Source organism: Hyperolius riggenbachi, chromosome 12 (assembly GCF_040937935.1).
Source record: "Hyperolius riggenbachi isolate aHypRig1 chromosome 12, aHypRig1.pri, whole genome shotgun sequence".
Lineage (NCBI taxonomy): Eukaryota > Metazoa > Chordata > Amphibia > Anura > Hyperoliidae > Hyperolius > Hyperolius riggenbachi.
In genome coordinates this window covers 72,027,673-72,046,337 of record NC_090657.1, presented here as the reverse complement: position 1 = coordinate 72,046,337, position 18,665 = coordinate 72,027,673, and the positions used below count along the sequence as shown (strand labels likewise).

Sequence of the window (18,665 nt, the reverse complement as noted above, 5' to 3'; positions counted from 1 at the left end):
ATCCTCTGCCCTTGATTGACCATTTGTTCACTCAGGTTACTAACGCCAAGATTTTCTCGAAATTAGATTTGAGAGGTGCATACAACCTAGTTCGTATCAGGGATGGTGACGAATGGAAGACGGCCTTCAACACACCCGACGGACACTACGAGTACCTGGTGATGCCCTTCGGGTTGTGTAACGCCCCGGCCGTCTTCCAGGAGTTGATTAATGAGGTGTTCAGGGAGGTGTTGGGGAAGTTTGTCCTAGTATATCTGGACGATATTCTGATCTTTTCGTCTAATCTCTCGGAACACCGAAAGCATGTCAAGTTTGTCCTATGGAAGTTAAGACAGAATCTGCTTTACGCTAAACTTGAGAAATGTCTTTTCGAAGTGACCTCTGTTGCCTTCCTGGGGTAGATTATCTCTACGTCTGGCCTCTCTATGGATCCTGGTAAGGTTTCTGCTGTCTTGGAGTGGCCTCAGCCTGTGGGACTGAAGGCGCTCCAAAGGTTTTTGGGCTTTGCCAACTACTACAGGAGGTTTATAAAGGGGTACTCTACAGAAGTCTCGCCCCTCACCAGTCTCACCAAAAAGGGGGCTGATACTTACCACTGGTCAGCAGAGGCACATACTGCTTTTTCCACACTGAAAAAACTGTTCTATTCTGCACCCATATTGAGACATGTGGATGTCACCTTCCCCTTCATCGTGGAGGTGGATGCTTCAGAGGTAGGGGTGGGGGCTGTATTGTCTCAGCGTTCGGGTTTACAGGGTAAACTCCACCCATGCGCCTACTTCTCTCGTAGGTTTTCACCCACAGAGAAAAACTACGATATAGGCAACCGGGAGCTTTTGGCTATCAAGTTAGCCTTTGAGGAATGGCGACATTGGCAAGAAGGTGCAGAACACACTATCACAGTTTATACAGATCATAAAAATTTGGAGTACATAGAGGGTGCCAAGAGACTTAGCCCCCGTCAGGCCCGATGGTCTTTGTTCTTCTCGAGATTTAGATTTGTAATTACGTATACCCCTGGTAGTAAAAACGTCAAGGCCGACGCCTTGTCCAGGTGTTTCGAGCCCGAGACGGTACAGCCCTCAGCCCCTGAGACCATTCTACCTCAGAAGGTGGTTTTGGCAGCCACTGAGACCTGGAAAGATTGGACAGTCACTCTGATCCCTTACCAACAGGATGTTCCAGAGGGGAAGCCTGACGGGGTTATGTTTGTGCCACTACCTTTCCGTCTACAACTGTTACAGCTGTTCCATTCTCACAAAAATGCTGGTCATGCCACCAGAACTTAGGATTTGCTGGCCAGATGTGCTTGGTGGCCTACATTAGCAACAGACTGTAAGGAGTTTGTAAGAGAGTGTGCAGTGTGTGCTAGGAGTAAACCTTCTCGTCAGGCTCCTGTTGGTACTTTACAACCTTTACCAGTCCAGAGTGAATCTTGGACTCACTTGTCCATGGATTTTGTGGGAGAACTCCCCAGGTCTGAGGGCAAGACGGTCATTTGGGTGGTAGTAGACAGATTCAGTAAGATGGCTCACTTTTTCCCCTTGAAAGGACTCCCCTCAGCCCAGGAATTGGCCGATCTCTTCATCCAGCACATTTTCCGGCTGCATGGCATTCCGGAAAATGTAGTGTCAGATCGGGGAGTCCAATTTGTATCTAAGTTTTGGAGAGCTTTTTGCCATCAGCTGGACATGGATCTTGCATTCTCATCAGGCTACCACCCACAGACCAATGGCCAGACCGAGAGAGTTAACCAGTCCCTGGAATAATTTCTTAGATGTTATGTTGCAGATGCGCAATCCGATTGGGTAAAATTTTTGCCGTTTGCAGAATTTGCACACAACAACCTGAAGAGTTCCTCTTCAGGGTTTTCCCCATTTCAGATAGTGTCGGGAAGATCGCCCAAGTTTGCCCCATTGCCAGTGGCTTCTACACCATTCCCGGCCCTGGAGGACTGGCAGAGGGCTTTGAAGGAGATTTGGTGAATGGTTAAGAGAAACTTGGGGAAAGCCTTCCAGACCCAGAGAAAGCAGGTGGACAAAAGGCGGTCCGCAGAGTGGAAATTCTCTCCAGGGGACTTGATGTGGGTGTCCACTCGGCATTTGGCCTTGAAGCAACTGTCACCCAAACTGGGTCCTAGATTTATAGGACCTTTTCCAGTGACCAGAAAAATCAATAACGTCACTTATGCTATTGATCTCCCAGCCAGCATGCGAGGTGTGAGATCATTCCATGTGTCTCTGTTGAAGCCGGCAGTGCACGTGGATTCCTCCCCCCCCCCCTTGTGTTGGTTGATGACCAACCGGAATATGAGATTGAAAAGATTCTAGACTCTCGGTTAGTGCAGAATTCCGTGCAGTATCTGGTTCATTGGAAGGGATATGGTGTAGAGGAAAGAACTTGGGTGCCAGATTGTCGCATGCATGCGGAAGAATTAAAGAAAGAGTTTCATGACTCACATCCTGGGAAGCCTGGTGGGAAGTGTCCGGAGTCCACTCCTCGGGGGGGGGGGGGGGGGGGGGGGGTACTGTAAAGGATTGCGGAGATGCCGGCTGTCTACGCGTTCAGACCGGCGGTTTCCGCACAGCAGCATGCGTCTGGTTTGTCTGAGCCTTCTAGTGCACACAGATGGAGAGCTACGCGCGCGCGCTGAGAGGCAGGACCTTTATGCCAGGAGGAGAGGGATCAGCTGATCAGGTTTGTCAGCTGATCCCAGCGCAGACTGTCATTGGCTGAGTAGCGCTGGGTGGCACTGAGGAGCGCGGCACTATATATAAATCTCGCTGGTCAGTCTCAGGTTGTCTGCCGTTGCGAATACATACGTGTGAGCACTCAGACCATAGTCAGATCCCACAGTGTGTTAGAACCAGGTGGACCTGGGAATTCACACTTAGCCAGATTACGCTTGTGTCATTACTGTGTTATACTTTAGACCAGTTCCAGGGTGTTGTGACCAAGGACCTCACACCCAAGCTTAGGAATACTGTGTCATTGCTGTGTTATACTTTAGACCAGTTCCAGGGTGTTGTGACCAAGGACCTCACACCCAAGCTTAGGAATACTGTGTCATTGCTGTGTTATACTTTAGACTAGTTCCTGGGTGTTGAGACCACGGACCTCACACTCTAGACTAGGCCTCTGCTTTATCTGTTATGACCAATTGCTCTCTCGACCTCTCTCCTGCTTTCTGATTCGGTACCTATGCATATCTGCCTACCTGTTGCAAACTCTGCCTGTACCTGGTTACCGAATCAGCCTTCTGTCTCTGTACCTTATCTGTTTGTGTGTTGCCAACCTGGCCTGGCCGACCCTTCTGGCTGTCACTCATACCTTGAGTGTTCAGTCTGTCTGTACTACCTGTGACACTACCCCGCCAAGTGTCAGGTAGCTGCAGAGACCTCCTGTTCCTCAGAGAGGCCTCTCGGCAGTCCAGTCAGGGGCTCTATCCCTTAGGATTCCTTTGGCTGCAGTATAGTCTGATTCCCAGTATTGCAGGGAATCACTGGCTCGAAGGTTATCTCTATCCCCTTTCCTAGGAGATAGTTCACACACAGCCAGGGGCCTCCTGCTCCTCAGGTGGTCCATGCTCATTGTTATCTGCGTCTCCCGCCCCACGGAAGACAGCCTACTGTTGCACCAAAACACTTACAATTTATCAGGTGTCCAGAGGTTAGTCATACTTGTATTATTGGTGATTCTGCAGATCATCAATAATCGGATTCTTTCTGTGTGCTGACACCAATCGTTACAATTATCAGAAACACCTGATCTGCATATGATTGTTCAGGGTCTATGGCTACAAGTATTAGAGACAGAGAATCAGCAGGGCTGCCAGGCAACTGGTATTTTTTTTTAAAAAGTCAATAAATATGGCTGCCTCTATATCCCTCTCGTTACAGTTGTCCTTTAATTCATTCTGTCAATATGCTATACTGTATAATGTTAGTTTGTTAAAGTAAACCAGAGGTGAAAAATTGTTAATATATACTTAACGTTGGTGTTTGAGAGACTAATCAGACAGCTCCAGGCTACTTCTTTCATCCAGCCATCACTCCATCTTAGAGGGTTGTGTAGAGTCACTATATTAACCCCCCTGGCGGTTTGCAAAAAATCCGCCAGGGGGCAGCAAATCTTTTTTTTTAATTTTTTTTTTTTTTCATGTAGCGAGACAAAGTCTCGCTACATGATAGCCGCTGCTCAGCGGCATCCCCCCAGCCCCTCCGATCGCCTCCGGCGATCGGAGATCAGGAGATCCCGTTCAAAGAACGGGATCTCCTGGAGGGCTTCCCCCGTCGCCATGGCGACGGGCGGGATGACGTCACCGACGTCAGAGGGGACTCCGATCTGCCCCATAGCGCTGCCTGGCACTGATTGGCCAGGCAGCGCACGGGGTCTGGGGGGGGCGGCCGCGGCGAGAGGAATTGCGGCGGATCGGCGGGTAGCGGCGGCGATCAGATGCTACACGCAGCTAGCAAAGTGCTAGCTGCGTGTAGCAAAAAAAAATTATGCAAATCGGCCCAGCGGGGCCTGAGCGGTGCCTCCCGGCGGCATAGCCCGTGCTCAGCACGGGCTTACCGCCAGGGAGGTTAACACATCAGGTACACTTTTATGTTTGATGCTGTTATTGTGCATTCTGCTGATCTGTGTTTTATAGTTTGTTGTATTTCTTGCTGTTGTGAAGCTTACCAGTTAATTCCTAACACATTCAGCTGGCAAAAACAATTGCATGCCTTGGACATGAGTGATGCACATACCCCAGGCATCTGCACTCTGCAGACAAATGGGGCAGATCAGCTTGTGGTGGCACATGGGCACTGTAGGACCATGTTACTTGTTGTCTCCATGGGCCTCTCTACTGGACTTGGTGAGACTGGCTGGCTTGTTTATGGCATGGCACATGTGGTGCACTAGACATGCCCAGTGTTCTGCCCCTCTGTTGGAATTATAAAAAAAACCAGATACTCCACAGCCTGTCCTGTCCCCTGAGAAAAACTCAAAACAGAAAAAATACACCTTTATTTCAAATTCAGGGTCGTAACAATAGACCATGCAAGGGATGCCTCCGCAGGGGGCCCAGAAGCCACAGGGGGCCCGTGGGGGGAACAGTTTGAGTGTCTGACAGCTAAGGACATGGAGAGAAAAAACGTATTCTGCTCTCGCACCATTGTTATATTGACTGCATATGACACAGATAAGGACTCATACACTGTCCCTGCTCCTTAGGGTTCATAAAAAAACATCTGTCTCTAACTGCTGCAAAGTTCTGATGACTTCATGTACAACCTTACAAAGTAGTCACGTTTTGAAAAAAAGTTGAAGACTTTCCCTTTTCAGCAATCACTCCGAAAGGATTCCTAGATTCTTATCACACACAGGCTAATGACCTTATGGCTCTGATTACATTTACAACACAGTGGAGTGGAGATTGATGTCTGACTGTTGCTGCCTTTTTGAGAGCTTGTTGTCTCACATGGAGTCCAAGATCCTGTAATAACAGTATCAATCAGTGACATTTTGAATGTTTTGCCAAAGTTACAGTAAATACTATATCTTCTTATGTTCAGCATGCCATTGTTGTTCCTCCATATAGCATGTGCTCTCATGTAGTAAGATAATACGGCTGTGTGTGTATGTATGTAGTGGGAGCAGAGCTTCGACAAGGGACTTGTCGGCTGCAAGGGGCTGGAGGAAGCCCCGGGTAAGTAGATCTAGGGGTAGCATAGATTGCCTGACGTTTCCTTTAAGTCTAAGTGTTTTTATCAGCATGGGGAAAACACATTGGTCCTGTAGGAACAGCGGAGATGCCGCCGCATGGTCTAGTGACAGGGCGGCTATCTCCGCGGTCAAACCGGCGGTTTCCGCGCAGCGACACACGTCTGGCTTGGCTGGACCTTCTAGTTCACACAGATGGAGAGCTACGCCGCGCGCCAGGCGACAGGACAGTTATATCAGCAGAAGGGGAATCAGTTGATCAGGCCGATCAGCTGATCCCAGCTGGACTCTGGATTGGCTGAGTGGCTCGGGCGGAGCTGCACAACACTGCAAGTATATATAGATCTTGCTTGTCAGTTGCTGCTTGTCTGCCGTTGCGAATACTTACGTGTGACCACTCAGACCTCAGTCAGATCCTACAGTGTGTTAGAACCAGGTGGACCTGGGAATTCACACTTAGCCAGATTACGCTATTGTTATATGCTGTGTTATACTTTAGACCAGTTCCAGGGTGTTGTGACCAAGGACCTCACACCCAAGTTTAGGATTACTGTGTCATTACTGTGTTATACTTTAGACCAGTTCCAGGGTGTTGTGACCAAGGACCTCACACCCAAGCTTAGGATTACTGTGTCATTACTGTGTTATACTCTAGACCAGTTCCAGCAGTTCCAGGGTGTTGAGACCAAGGACCTCACACCCAAGCATAGGATACTGTGTTATTCTTTAGACTAATTCCTGGGTGTCTAGACCAAGGTCCTCACACCCCAGACTAGGATTGTGATTTATATCTGTTATGACCATTTGCTCGTGTTTTGCCGACCTGGCCTGGCCGACCCTTCTGGCTGTCACTCATCCCTTGAGCGTTCAGTCTGTCTGTACTACCCGTGACACTATTCCACCAAGTGTCAGTTAGCTGCAAGGACCTCTTGCTCATCCGAGAGTCCTTCCTGCAACACAGCCAGTGGCCTCTATCCCATTGGAGTCCCTTGGCTGCAGTACAGTCTGATTTCCAGTTTACAAAGGAATCACTGGCTGCCAGATTATCACTATCTCCTCTCTCTAGGAGATAGTCCCTGCACAGTCCAGGGCCACCTGCCCCTCAGGTGGTTCCTGGCCGAGCTGCCTGTATCTCCCGCCTCACGGGAGATAGCCTACAGTTACACTTAACACTTATACTTCATTAGGTGTCCAGAGGTTAGTCATACTTGTATTATTGGTGATTCTGCAGATCATCCATAATCAGGTATACATCTGTATTGTTGATGATTCTGCAGATCATCAATAATCAGATTCTCTCTGTGTGCTGACACCAATCGTTACAGGTCCTCAGTTTTCCTGTGCAGAAAGCGAGGGGGGTGGGAGGGCCCCATCCAAAGCCTTGTACCTGCCGTATCTGTGACTTTTACGTCAACTTCATCTTAGGGTTATGACATCTGCACTTCACGAACTTGGTTGACAGCAGCCCCATTCTGTAGGACGTCACATCACTGACACAAGTATTGGCTTATCTTATCTCCTACCTTCATCAGTAAAGCAGCCTGCGCTCGCTTGCACACATGCCAAAATACTAATGTTTACCAGCTTCAGAGATCAGCTTACATAATGTGGTATTTATAAGGTGGGGACATTTCTTGGCAGCACCGAGTGTCAACATACCAGTTCTAGAGACAGTGCTGAAACACTGGCAGTGTAAATAGCTTCACTCGTAAACACCTTGCTTCACGAAAATAAACTCCAGGCTGGTGGAGTGTGCACCGCAGAGGGGAGGAGCTACTATCAGCTAATACTGGGTGACCAATAGCAAGATTTTCTATTCAGAAACTGTTACTGTTTTGCACTTTAGTTCTGTTGTCTTATAGTATTAAGTGTACTTATGATGAAGATATGGGGTTAACTCTAAATTGTCCCCAGATTATTCATGTAACTAATTATGACTCTTTACTCCCTTAAAGCAGAATATAACCCAGCATTTCATATTTGCTCTAAAACATTGTTTACAGCATATTATATGAAATCAGCATATTTTTTTTATTCGAAGGGTTACACACAGAGCTTGAAAGTTCAGTGCAGTGAAATGTGGACACATCCGAAGATTTAGATTATGTTATCTTGTGTTTACTTAAATGTATCAAGTGAGGAATGTGACACATTCTCTGACTGCGGAGAAGCAGCTCAACACAGAGACTCAAAGCATGTCTGCCTTTAATACATAATGAATAAAAACAGTTATTAATACAATGCAAAGTCAGCTCACAAAGCAAAAAACTGTACTTTTGGAAACCTATAACTTCTAAATGAATAATAATACTTATGCACATATGCAAATATGATAACTGTATGGCATATAAAAAGTAGGAAAACATGTTTTTATTGAATATTATGTCAGGGTTTTAAATCACTTTAAAGAGATCTGAGGCCCCCAGCTGCATATTGTTCTTATTTTAATTACATATGACACACTTTATTGGCAATCTTTAAACTTAAAGGGTACCAGATGTGAAAATAGTAATAGAAACGGAGGGAGCAGGCATATAGTCTTACCTGTCCTGATGCCTGTCGCTCCCCCCATTCTCTTTTCTGCCCCCCGCATTATGCCTAAATGCCCCCCGGGACCCTCTTCCAGGTTGCCGGAGTCAGGCTTTACTGCTCAGATGCTGGCCAGGCTGTGCGCATCCTACAGCGCACGCCTGTGGCTGGGAGAGCTCTGCACATGCATATGACTTAATTCGCATGACGTAGTGACATCACTGTAGGACGCGTACAGCCCGTCCAGCACCTGCTCAGTAAAGCCCGACTCTGGCGACCCGGAAGAGGGATCTGGGGGACATTTAGGCATAATGTGGGGGGCAGAAAGGAGAACAGGCGAGCGACATGCAAAGGAAACCAGGAAAAAAATGATTGACTCGCATACATGCCCCTTTTCCAGTATAGCCCCCTCCAGAATAGCCAGATGTGCCCCCGGTACAAGTCAGCCCCCTCCCCATAGCTAAAGGTGCCCCAAGGATGATGCAGCAGTGTCTCAAGAAGCAACTAGATGGTGTCATAGATTTGAGATACAGCCATTGCTGCACAGGAAGCATCCCCGATCATTGCACTGCAAATAAATTGCTTGCACGCTCAACTCCACAAGCCAGGGGACATAGGTAGTCTTGAGCAATGCACTCTGCACACCATGTTGCCGGGGATGGAGGGCATAGTGTGTATCCAGGCTGAAGTACTTCCTCACATGTGGTAGGAGCGTGCGAGTGCTGCTGTAGGCTTGGACTGCTAGGCTATAAACAAAATACATGGCAGCCGGTCAGCATAATGGTAGTAGCGGTGGGGGAGGGGCGCCTTTTCCCCACACAGCACCTCAAGCAGTTGCTTGTACTGCATTTTGGTAGAAGCACCCCTGTTCACAAGGGAAACATCACTGTTGCAAATTACAGATGCAGAAGAGTCTCAATCTTTCACTTGTAATATTAAAATACTTAACTCAGGAAGAAGTGAAGGCAAGACTAAATAAATAAAAAATAGACAAGGCACCTGGCCCGGATGGCATAAATCCTCGGGTCCTAAGGGAATTAAGTTCAGTTAGAGATAAACCCCTTTATCTTATCTTTTTTGTGAGTCTCTTTCAACTGGCAGAGTCCCAGTGGATTGGCGTACAGCCCACATTTTCCCATTATTTAAGAAGGGCAAACAATCAGATCCAGGAAATTATAGACCTGTAAGCGTATATAAGTTGTATGTAAACTATTTGAAGGGTTACTAAGAGATACTATGCAGGACTTCATAGTAGAAAATAATCTTATTTCTGAGCATCAGCATGGGTTTACTAAAGACAGGTCCTGTTTGACTAACATGCTCAGCTTTTATGAGGTAGTGAACGCTAATGTGGATATTGGGAATGCTGTAGTTGTGATATACTTGGACTTTGCTAAGGCCTTCGAACCTGTTCCCCACTGGTGCAAAAGTTGAGGATGCAAGGACTGGGGAAGAGTCTGTGTGCATGGATAGGGAACTGGCTAATGGACAGAAAACAAAGAGTTGTGGTCAATGGATCATACTCAAAATGGGAGACTGTTAGCAGTGGGGTCCCACAGGGATCTGTACTGGGTCCAGTGCTCTTCAATTTATTTATTAATGACCTAGTAGATGCAGTAGATCATCAACTCTCAGGAATATAGTGACATATTGCAACAGGATCTGGAAAGGATGGCTATATGGACACATAAATGGCAGATGAAATTCAATGTTGAAAAATGTAAAGTCATGCATTTTGGTCATACCAATGGCCTAGCACCATATAAAATAAATGGGATACAGTTGGGGACATCAAACTTGGAGAAGGACTTAGGAGTACTCATCGACAGCAAGTTACATAGTTATTTTGGTTGAAAAAAGACATACGTCCATCGAGTTCAACCAGAGAACAAAGTACAACATCAGCCTACTCCCTCACATGTCCCTGTTGATCCAGAGGAAGGCAAGGAAGTTAAATAATCGTATTCAATGCCAAGCCGCTGCAGCTAAAGCTAATAAAATTTTGGGATGCATTAAAAGGGAAATATAAACTTGAGATGCTAGCATAATATTGCCCCTATTTAACTCTCTAGTAAGGCCACATCTGGAATATGGAATTCAGTTCTGGGCACCACATTACAGGAAAGATATTGCAGTTTTAGAGCAGGTGCAGAGATGAGAAACAAAATTGATATGAGGGACGGAAGGTCTCACTTACCAAGAAAGGTTAGATAAACTGGGTTTATTTAGTCTAGAGAAAAGACGCCTTAGAGGGGATCTAATTAACATGTATAAATACATCAGAGTGCAATATAAAAGATTGGTGGATGAGCTTTTTGTCCCTAGGCCTTCTCAAAGGACTAGCGGACATGATCTGCGCATGGAGGAAAAACATTTAAGCCATTTATTTAGATAAGGGTTCCTTACAGTAAGAGTGATTAAGATGTGGAATGCATTGCCACAGAAAGTAGTTATGGCAAATTCTATATCTGCATTTAAAGGGGACTTAGATGCTTTCCTTTCGTTGAAAGACATCCATGGCTACAATTACTAGGTAATGCCCAGTGATGTTGATCCAGGGATATTATCTGATTGCCATTTGGAGTCAGGAAGGAATTTTTTTACCTTTTGGGGCTAATTGGACCATGCCTTGTAAGGGTTTTTCGCCTTCCTCTGGATAAATATGTGAGGGAGCAGGCTGGTGTTGTACTTTGTTCTCTGGTTGAACTCGTTGGACGTATGTCTTTTTTCAACCTAAACAACTATGTAACTAAAATCTCTAAAAACGTCTGTAAATGCTCATTAATGTTAAGGTCTGGGGATTGTGGTGGCCAGATGAGATGCTCAACTTCATTAGAATGTTCCCCGTGCCATTCTTTAACTATTCTAGCTGTATGGATTGGGGCATTATCATCTTGAAAGATGACATTCCCCTCCGGAAACCGTTCTTGAACCATAGGATGAACTTGGTCACCCAAAATTCCTAAATAGTCTCTGCTGTTAATTCTTCCATGAAGGTGTGAAGGATTGCGGAAAAGCCGCCGTGTGCTCTGACGGCGCGGCGGCTGGTTCCGCGTTCAGCCTGGCGGTTTCTGCGCGGCGACATGTGTCTGATGTGGTTCAGCCTTCCTGTGCACATAGGCTGAGGAATGCGCACGCCGAGAGGCAGAAGCTTTATGGGAAGCAGAAAGGGGTCAGCTGACTCTACTGGTCAACTGATCCCAGAACGAATGGCGGTTAGCTGAAGGGGACTGGGCGGCGCTGATCTGCGCTGCACTATGTAGCTGCTTGTCCTTCAGTCTCACGTTGTCTGCCGTTGCGAATGCTTATGTGTTGGCACACAGACCACAGTCAGATCCTACAGTGTGTTAAGAGCCAGGTGGACCTGGGGATTCACACTGAGCTAGATTACTCTTGTGGCTATGTTGTGCTTTAGACCAGTTCCAGGGTGTTGTGACTATGGACCTCACACCCAAGACTAGGACACTGTGTCAGTTCTATGTTATGCTTTAGACCAGTTCCAGGGTGTTGTGACTAGTGTTGGGCGAACACCTAGATGTTCGGGTTCGCGAACGTTCGCCGAACATCGCCGCGATGTTCGGGTGTTCGCGCCGAACTCCGAACATAATGGAAGTCAATGGGGACCCGAACTTTCGTGCTTTGTAAAGCTTCCTTACATGCTACATACCCCAAATTAGCAGGGTATGTGCACCTTGGGAGTGGGTACAAGAGGAAAAAAAATATTTGAAAAAGAGCTTATAGTTTTTGAGAAAATTGATTGTAAAGTTTCAAAGGAAAAACTGTCTTTTAAATGTGGAAAATGTCATGTTTCTTTGCACAGGTAACATGCTTTTTGTCGCCATGCAGTCATAAATGTAATACAGAGAAGAGGTTCCAGGAAAAGGGACCGGTAACGCTAACCCAGCAGCAGCAGCACATGTGATGGAACAGGAGCAGGCGCAGGAGGAGAAGGCCATGCTTTTTGAGACACAACAACCCAGGCCTTGCATGAGGACAAGAAGCGTGCGGATAGCATGCTTTTTAACGCCATGCAGTCATAAATGTAATAAAGATAAGAGGTTCAATAAACGGGGACCGGGCGTCAACGCTAACCCAGCAGCAGCAGCAGACGTGATGGAACAGGAGGAGGCGCAGGAGGAGAAGGCCACGCTTTCAGGTGCAACTCAGGCCTTGCATGAGGACAAAAAAATGTGTGCGCAAAGCAATGCAATGAGTAGTTTTCAGGACACAATGGGCTATTCGGAGGAGCTATTCCCACCCCCACAATCTTCTACCTGTGAAAGGTCAATGGAACAGCCACAAATGTTGTGCCTGGATTCACAACCTTTTTCTGTGGAAAATGCACCTCGCACTGAAATGCAAGGCGAGGCCGAGGATGAACATGACGTCAACAACTCAACATGACGCAAAATGGGGGCGGAACAGAAAGCTGCTTTCAATGTTTTGAAGGCCTTAATTGCCTCCGGTGGCCAGTTAGATGCATCATTCATCACACTCAAATCCCAGAGCAATGTGTGCAGGAATTTGAATCGCAGGAGGTGTACCGAGATCATCTGGACAAGTGACCAAGTGACAAGTGACCAAGTGACAAAGTGACCAGTGACAAAGTGACAAAATGACAAAGTGACAAGTGACAAAGTGACAAGTGACAAAGTGACAAAATGACAAGTGACAAAATGACAAAGTGACCAGTGACAAAGTGACAACTGAGAGGTTGTTCTGGGGAGCTCCACTGCACTCAGTCGCATATGAGGAGAGGTCTCGTCGGGACTGCTGATCCTCCTCAGCTTGCTCAAAGCCTTGAGGGTTCCTGAAGATCCTCTGCTTGGAGTTCGCCGGGGTTCAGCTTGGTGTCGGGGTCGGCGGCGTCCTCCTCACTCCAACGTGGCAGATCTTCTGTTGAAGGAAAAAAAAAAAAACATTGTTAAAAGTCCAGTACCGCTTCTGAAGGACTCACCAAGAGATGCAGGAGATGCTTCATCGCTCGCTGGGTGATGTCCCTCCCTACGCGCTGGAATTCTACGCTGCACATGCTAGCACGCTTTTGCGCAGTGCCGAGGCGCATTCCAGCAGCTAGCTACCAAGCTTCTGTGGATCTGATTGGGCCACCATGTTAGATCTCTGCCAAGTCCTCCAAAATTTTGAGCAATCCACGTTGCGTGACTGAGCAGTGACAACTCTACAGTCAGCATTACAATACCACTGCTGTGTTTACTGAAGAAATCAATGTTGAAGATGGAAACCGCTGGCATGATGCAAGTGGGGGATTCTGAAGATGAAAACGATCAGCGTGATGATACCAACATCAGGCAACCTGCCTCAGGAAACGCTGGTCCCAGCTATGACAAAGAACAGGACGAGGAACAGCTGGAGTTGGAGCAGGAATTGGATGCCCCCACTGCCGAGGGACAGAGCGGTGCACGTTGGACTTCCACAATTTAGCGGGAATGGACAGCAGAAGAGGAAGAAAGTGATGCTGGTGGCGAATATGGTGCATCACAACAATCACAACGCTCACAAGAACATGAAGACAGAGGAGTCTGGCAGGACTCTCTGGCACACATGGCTCAATTCATGCTAGACTGCATTGAACGCGGCCCGCGCATTATTCACTATTCATTATTATTCATTATTCTGGAATCTGGACAACACCAATTACTGGGTTTATACCCAGTTTATACAAACACAATGTTAAAAAACTGATTGAAGAAAGTGTCAGACAGGTCAAAAATGGAACAATTCCAGCAGGCCCTTGAGGATGGAGACTTTAGAGAGGAGATTGACATCCTCCTCCTTCTCTAGCCAGTTGTACGCCGACAGACTGACTTCAGCAAACCCAGGAGGACCAGGAGGGCAGCAAAGAACACAAGCTGCTGCTAGTGCCGAAAAGGGAATGGTATTGGCAGTGTCCTTGGAGTGGGAACATTTTCTGACACCCATGCAGCAGCCCACAGAACAGCAATCGGGCAGTTCCACGTCCTCCAACACCAATCGCCTGGAGAAGATGGTCAAGGTCCAGGACTACATGTCAGATGGCGTAGCTGTGTTGAACAATCCATCTGCAGACAGACGGTGAGTGTGACAGGCAGCACAGAAGGACCATGGCAACTCACTCATAGTACCACAGTTTGATAGTGCTGGGAAGTGGGAACGCAGATTTTAGTACCTAAACACACGATACAACATGTTTTCCGGGGTCGGACTCTGAGGCACATACAGATGGTCCCGATCATCATACAACTCTTCTCCTGAGTCTGACCCACCCACCACCTCTGCCACCCCAACATCCCCAGACACAGACCCCTCATCGTCCTCAACATTAACTTGGGATGCTGGCCTGAGCCAGACCTCCTCCTCCACATCAGGCCCCATCATCTCCTCAATGGCAGCCCTCATTAATCGCTCTGGCGACGGACCGATGGACACAACGTTCTCCTCCGGGGAGGGCTGCTGCTGACCACTGGCTGCTGGGGTGGAGTTTATAGCTTGCGTGGGGCGTTGGCTGTTGCTGTTGTTGGGAGTGCTGCTCACAGCGGAGGTCTCTGAGGAACTCATGGTGAGCTCATATAGTGGTTGGCGGTGAGTGGAGTATTACTGATCCCAGCAATATACACACTGACTGGCAGAGTACGCAATGCTATATAGTCTGGCTGAGCGGTGTACACAGAGTGGCAGTAAACAGAATGCTATATAGTGTGGCTGAGCGAGCGGTGTACTACTATTCCCAGCAGACACAGAACAGTAAACAGAATGCTATATAGTGTGGCTGAGCGAGGTACACAGAGTGGCAGTAAACAGAATGCTATATAGTGTGGCTGAGCGAGCGGTGTACTACTATTCCCAGCAGACACAGAACAGTAAACAGAATGCTATATAGTGTGGCTGAGCGAGCGGTGTACTACTATTCCCAGCAGACACAGAACAGTAAACAGAATGCTATATAGTGTGGCTGAGCGAGGTACACAGAGTGGCAGTAAACAGAATGCTATATAGTGTGGCTGAGCGAGCGGTGTACTACTATTCCCAGCAGACACAGAACAGTAAACAGAATGCTATATAGTGTGGCTGAGCGAGCGGTGTACTACTATTCCCAGCAGACACAGAACAGTAAACAGAATGCTATATAGTGTGGCTGAGCGAGGTACACAGAGTGGCAGTAAACAGAATGCTATATAGTGTGGCTGAGCGAGCGGTGTACTACTATTCCCAGCAGGCACAAAACAGTAAACAGAATGCTATATAGTGTGGCTGAGCGAGGTACACAGAGTGGCAGTAAACAGAATGCTATATAGTGTGGCTGAGCGAGCGGTGTACTACTATTCCCAGCAGACACAGAACAGTAAACAGAATGCTATATAGTGTGGCTGAGCGAGGTACACAGAGTGGCAGTAAACAGAATGCTATATAGTGTGGCTGAGCGAGCGGTGTACTACTATTCCCAGCAGACACAGAACAGTAAACAGAATGCTATATAGTGTGGCTGAGCGAGGTACACAGAGTGGCAGTAAACATAATGCTATATAGTGTGGCTGAGCGAGCGGTGTACTACTATTCCCAGCAGACACAGAACAGTAAACAGAATGCTATATAGTGTGGCTGAGCGAGCGGTGTACTACTATTCCCAGCAGACACAGAACAGTAAACAGAATGCTATATAGTGTGGCTGAGCGAGGTACACAGAGTGGCAGTAAACAGAATGCTATATAGTGTGGCTGAGCGAGCGGTGTACTACTATTCCCAGCAGACACAGAACAGTAAACAGAATGCTATATAGTGTGGCTGAGCGAGGTACACAGAGTGGCAGTAAACAGAATGCTATATAGTGTGGCTGAGCGAGCGGTGTACTACTATTCCCAGCAGACACAGAACAGTAAACAGAATGCTATATAGTGTGGCTGAGCGAGGTACACAGAGTGGCAGTAAACAGAATGCTATATAGTGTGGCTGAGCGAGCGGTGTACTACTATTCCCAGCAGACACAGAACAGTAAACAGAATGCTATATAGTGTGGCTGAGCGAGGTACACAGAGTGGCAGTAAACAGAATGCTATATAGTGTGGCTGAGCGAGCGGTGTACTACTATTCCCAGCAGACACAGAACAGTAAACAGAATGCTATATAGTGTGGCTGAGCGGTGTACCACTATTCCCAGCAGCGATACAGAGCACAATGCTATACAGTGGCGGGTGAGCGGTGTACCACTATTCCCAGCAGCGACACAGAGCACAATGCTATACAGTGGCGGGTGAGCGGTGTACCACTATTCCCAGCAGCAACACAGAGCACAATGCTATACAGTGGCGGGTGAGCGGTGTACCACTATTCCCAGAAGACAGAGTGGCAGTAAACAGAATGCTATATAGTGTGGCTGAGCGAGCGGTGTACTACTATTCCCAGCAGACACAGAACAGTAAACAGAATGCTATATAGTGTGGCTGAGCGAGGTACACAGTGGCAGTAAACACAATGCTGAGCGAGCGGTGTACTACTATTCCCAGCAGCGACACAATGACTGGGGGGACCCTGGCTAGCGTGGCTGGAGTGCGAACTACCCTGCCTGCCTACCCAAAGCTAAACCCACAGACAAATGGCGGAAATATGACGTGGTTCGGGTATTTATTTACCCGAACCACGTGACAGTTCGGCCAATCAGAGCGCGTTCGGGTCCGAACCACGTGACCCGTTCGGCCAATCACAGCGCTAGCCGAACGTTCGGGGAACGTTCGGCCATGCGCTCTTAGTTCGGCCATGCGGCCGAACGGTTTGGCCGAACACCATCAGGTGTTCGGCCGAACTCGAACATCACCCGAACAGGGTGATGTTCTGCAGAACCCGAACAGTGGCGAACACTGTTCGCCCAACACTAGTTGTGACTACGGACCTCACACCCAAGACTAGGATACTGTGTCAGTTCTATGTTATGCTTTACACCAGTTCCGGGGTGTTGTGTCTACGGACCTCACACCCAAGACTAGCATACTGTGTCAGTTCTATGTTATGCTTTAGACCAGTTCCGGGGTGTTGTGACTACGGACCTCACACCCAAGACTAGGATACTGTGTCAGTTCTATGTTATGCTCTAGACTAGTTCTGGGGTGTTGTGATCACGGACCTCACACCCCAGAACTAGGGTAATTCGGTAGGCTAGTTCCAGGGTGATGTGATCACGGACCTCACACCCAGAGCTAGGATTGTATTGTATGTGTATTTGCCTTAGCCCAGTTCCAGGGCATAGATAATAGGCCCTCACACCTAATTAGGGCCAGTCTGTTCATATTAGCAGCAGGGCTTCCTGCAACCCAGCCTGGGTCCCTCTCCTAGGGAGTCCTCAGGCTACAGGAATATTCCCCACAGTCAGGGGAGTATTCCTCAAGTCACTCAGGCCACCGGGGTCCCTGGTGGTCTATACTTTACAGTTGTACTGTTACACCAAACACTCACATTATACTGGTGTCCAGAGGTTAGACATTCCCGGATTATTGGTGATACTGCAGATCATCCATAATCTGGTGTATATCTGCATTGCGGGTGATTCTGCAGATCACCAGTAATCAGATTCTCTCTGCGTGTTGACACCCATCGATACAGAACGGCAGACCAAAACAATATGGACGCACTTGACAGTCGTCTGCTTGCATTCACCACCTCGGTGGAGAATTGCATCAGCGTGCTGGATAGTCATCAGACCCAGATCGATGCTTTGTCTGGGTCTATACAAGCCCTTCAGACGACTGTTAATGCAGTGCGGTCCCCTCTTGTTACCGATTTACGCATGCCGGTGCCCGAGAAGTTTTCTGGTCACAGATCTGACTTTCGAAACTTTAAAGATCGAGTGTTATCATACTTTGGGTTAAGACCTAATTCATCTGGTACTGTCGCACAGAGAATTATCTTTATTAAGACTCTGTTGACAGGGGATTCTCAGACCTGGGCATATGGTCTGCAACCAGGGGATAAGGCCCTGACCTCGGTGGAGGAATTTTTAAAGCTATGGCTATAATTTACGATGATCCGGATATTGCTTCGACCGCTGAGCGGAATCTCAAGACTCTGCGGCAGGGCAAGGATTCGGTAGAGATTTATGCAGCTGAGTTCAGGAAGTGGGCGGTGTCGGCTAGATGGGGCTCATTCGCACTGTTAGACTGCTTCTTGTCAGGATTATCAGATGCAGTTTCTAGTCTGATGTTAGGCTATCCTGAACCAAAGTCCATTGATGAGGCCATTACACTAGCAGTCAGAGTGGATCGTCGCTTACGATATCAGAGGCAGACTCGGGGCAGGAATAGTGTGATATATGTTTCCTATGCCTCGTCTCCACCTACGTCACCTCCTCCTGAACCCATGCAGATTGGTAGGTCAAAATTGTCTCGGGTCGAGCAGAGTCGCAGGAAAGCCGAGCAGCTCTGTTTGTACTGTGCAGAGGA

At 47.7% G+C, this 18,665-nt stretch overlaps 1 long non-coding RNA gene across 1 annotated transcript in view; it reads right to left on the bottom strand.

Moving 5' to 3' along the window:
- Positions 1 to 5,001: 5,001 nt before the first annotated feature.
- The window catches only part of LOC137541266 (uncharacterized), a 70,482-nt gene continuing 56,818 nt past the window's right edge, over positions 5,002 to 18,665 (bottom strand). The window contains exon 3 of the long non-coding RNA XR_011025115.1: positions 5,002 to 5,485. This is a non-coding gene — a long non-coding RNA (uncharacterized lncRNA). The remainder of the gene's footprint in view (positions 5,486 to 18,665) is intronic.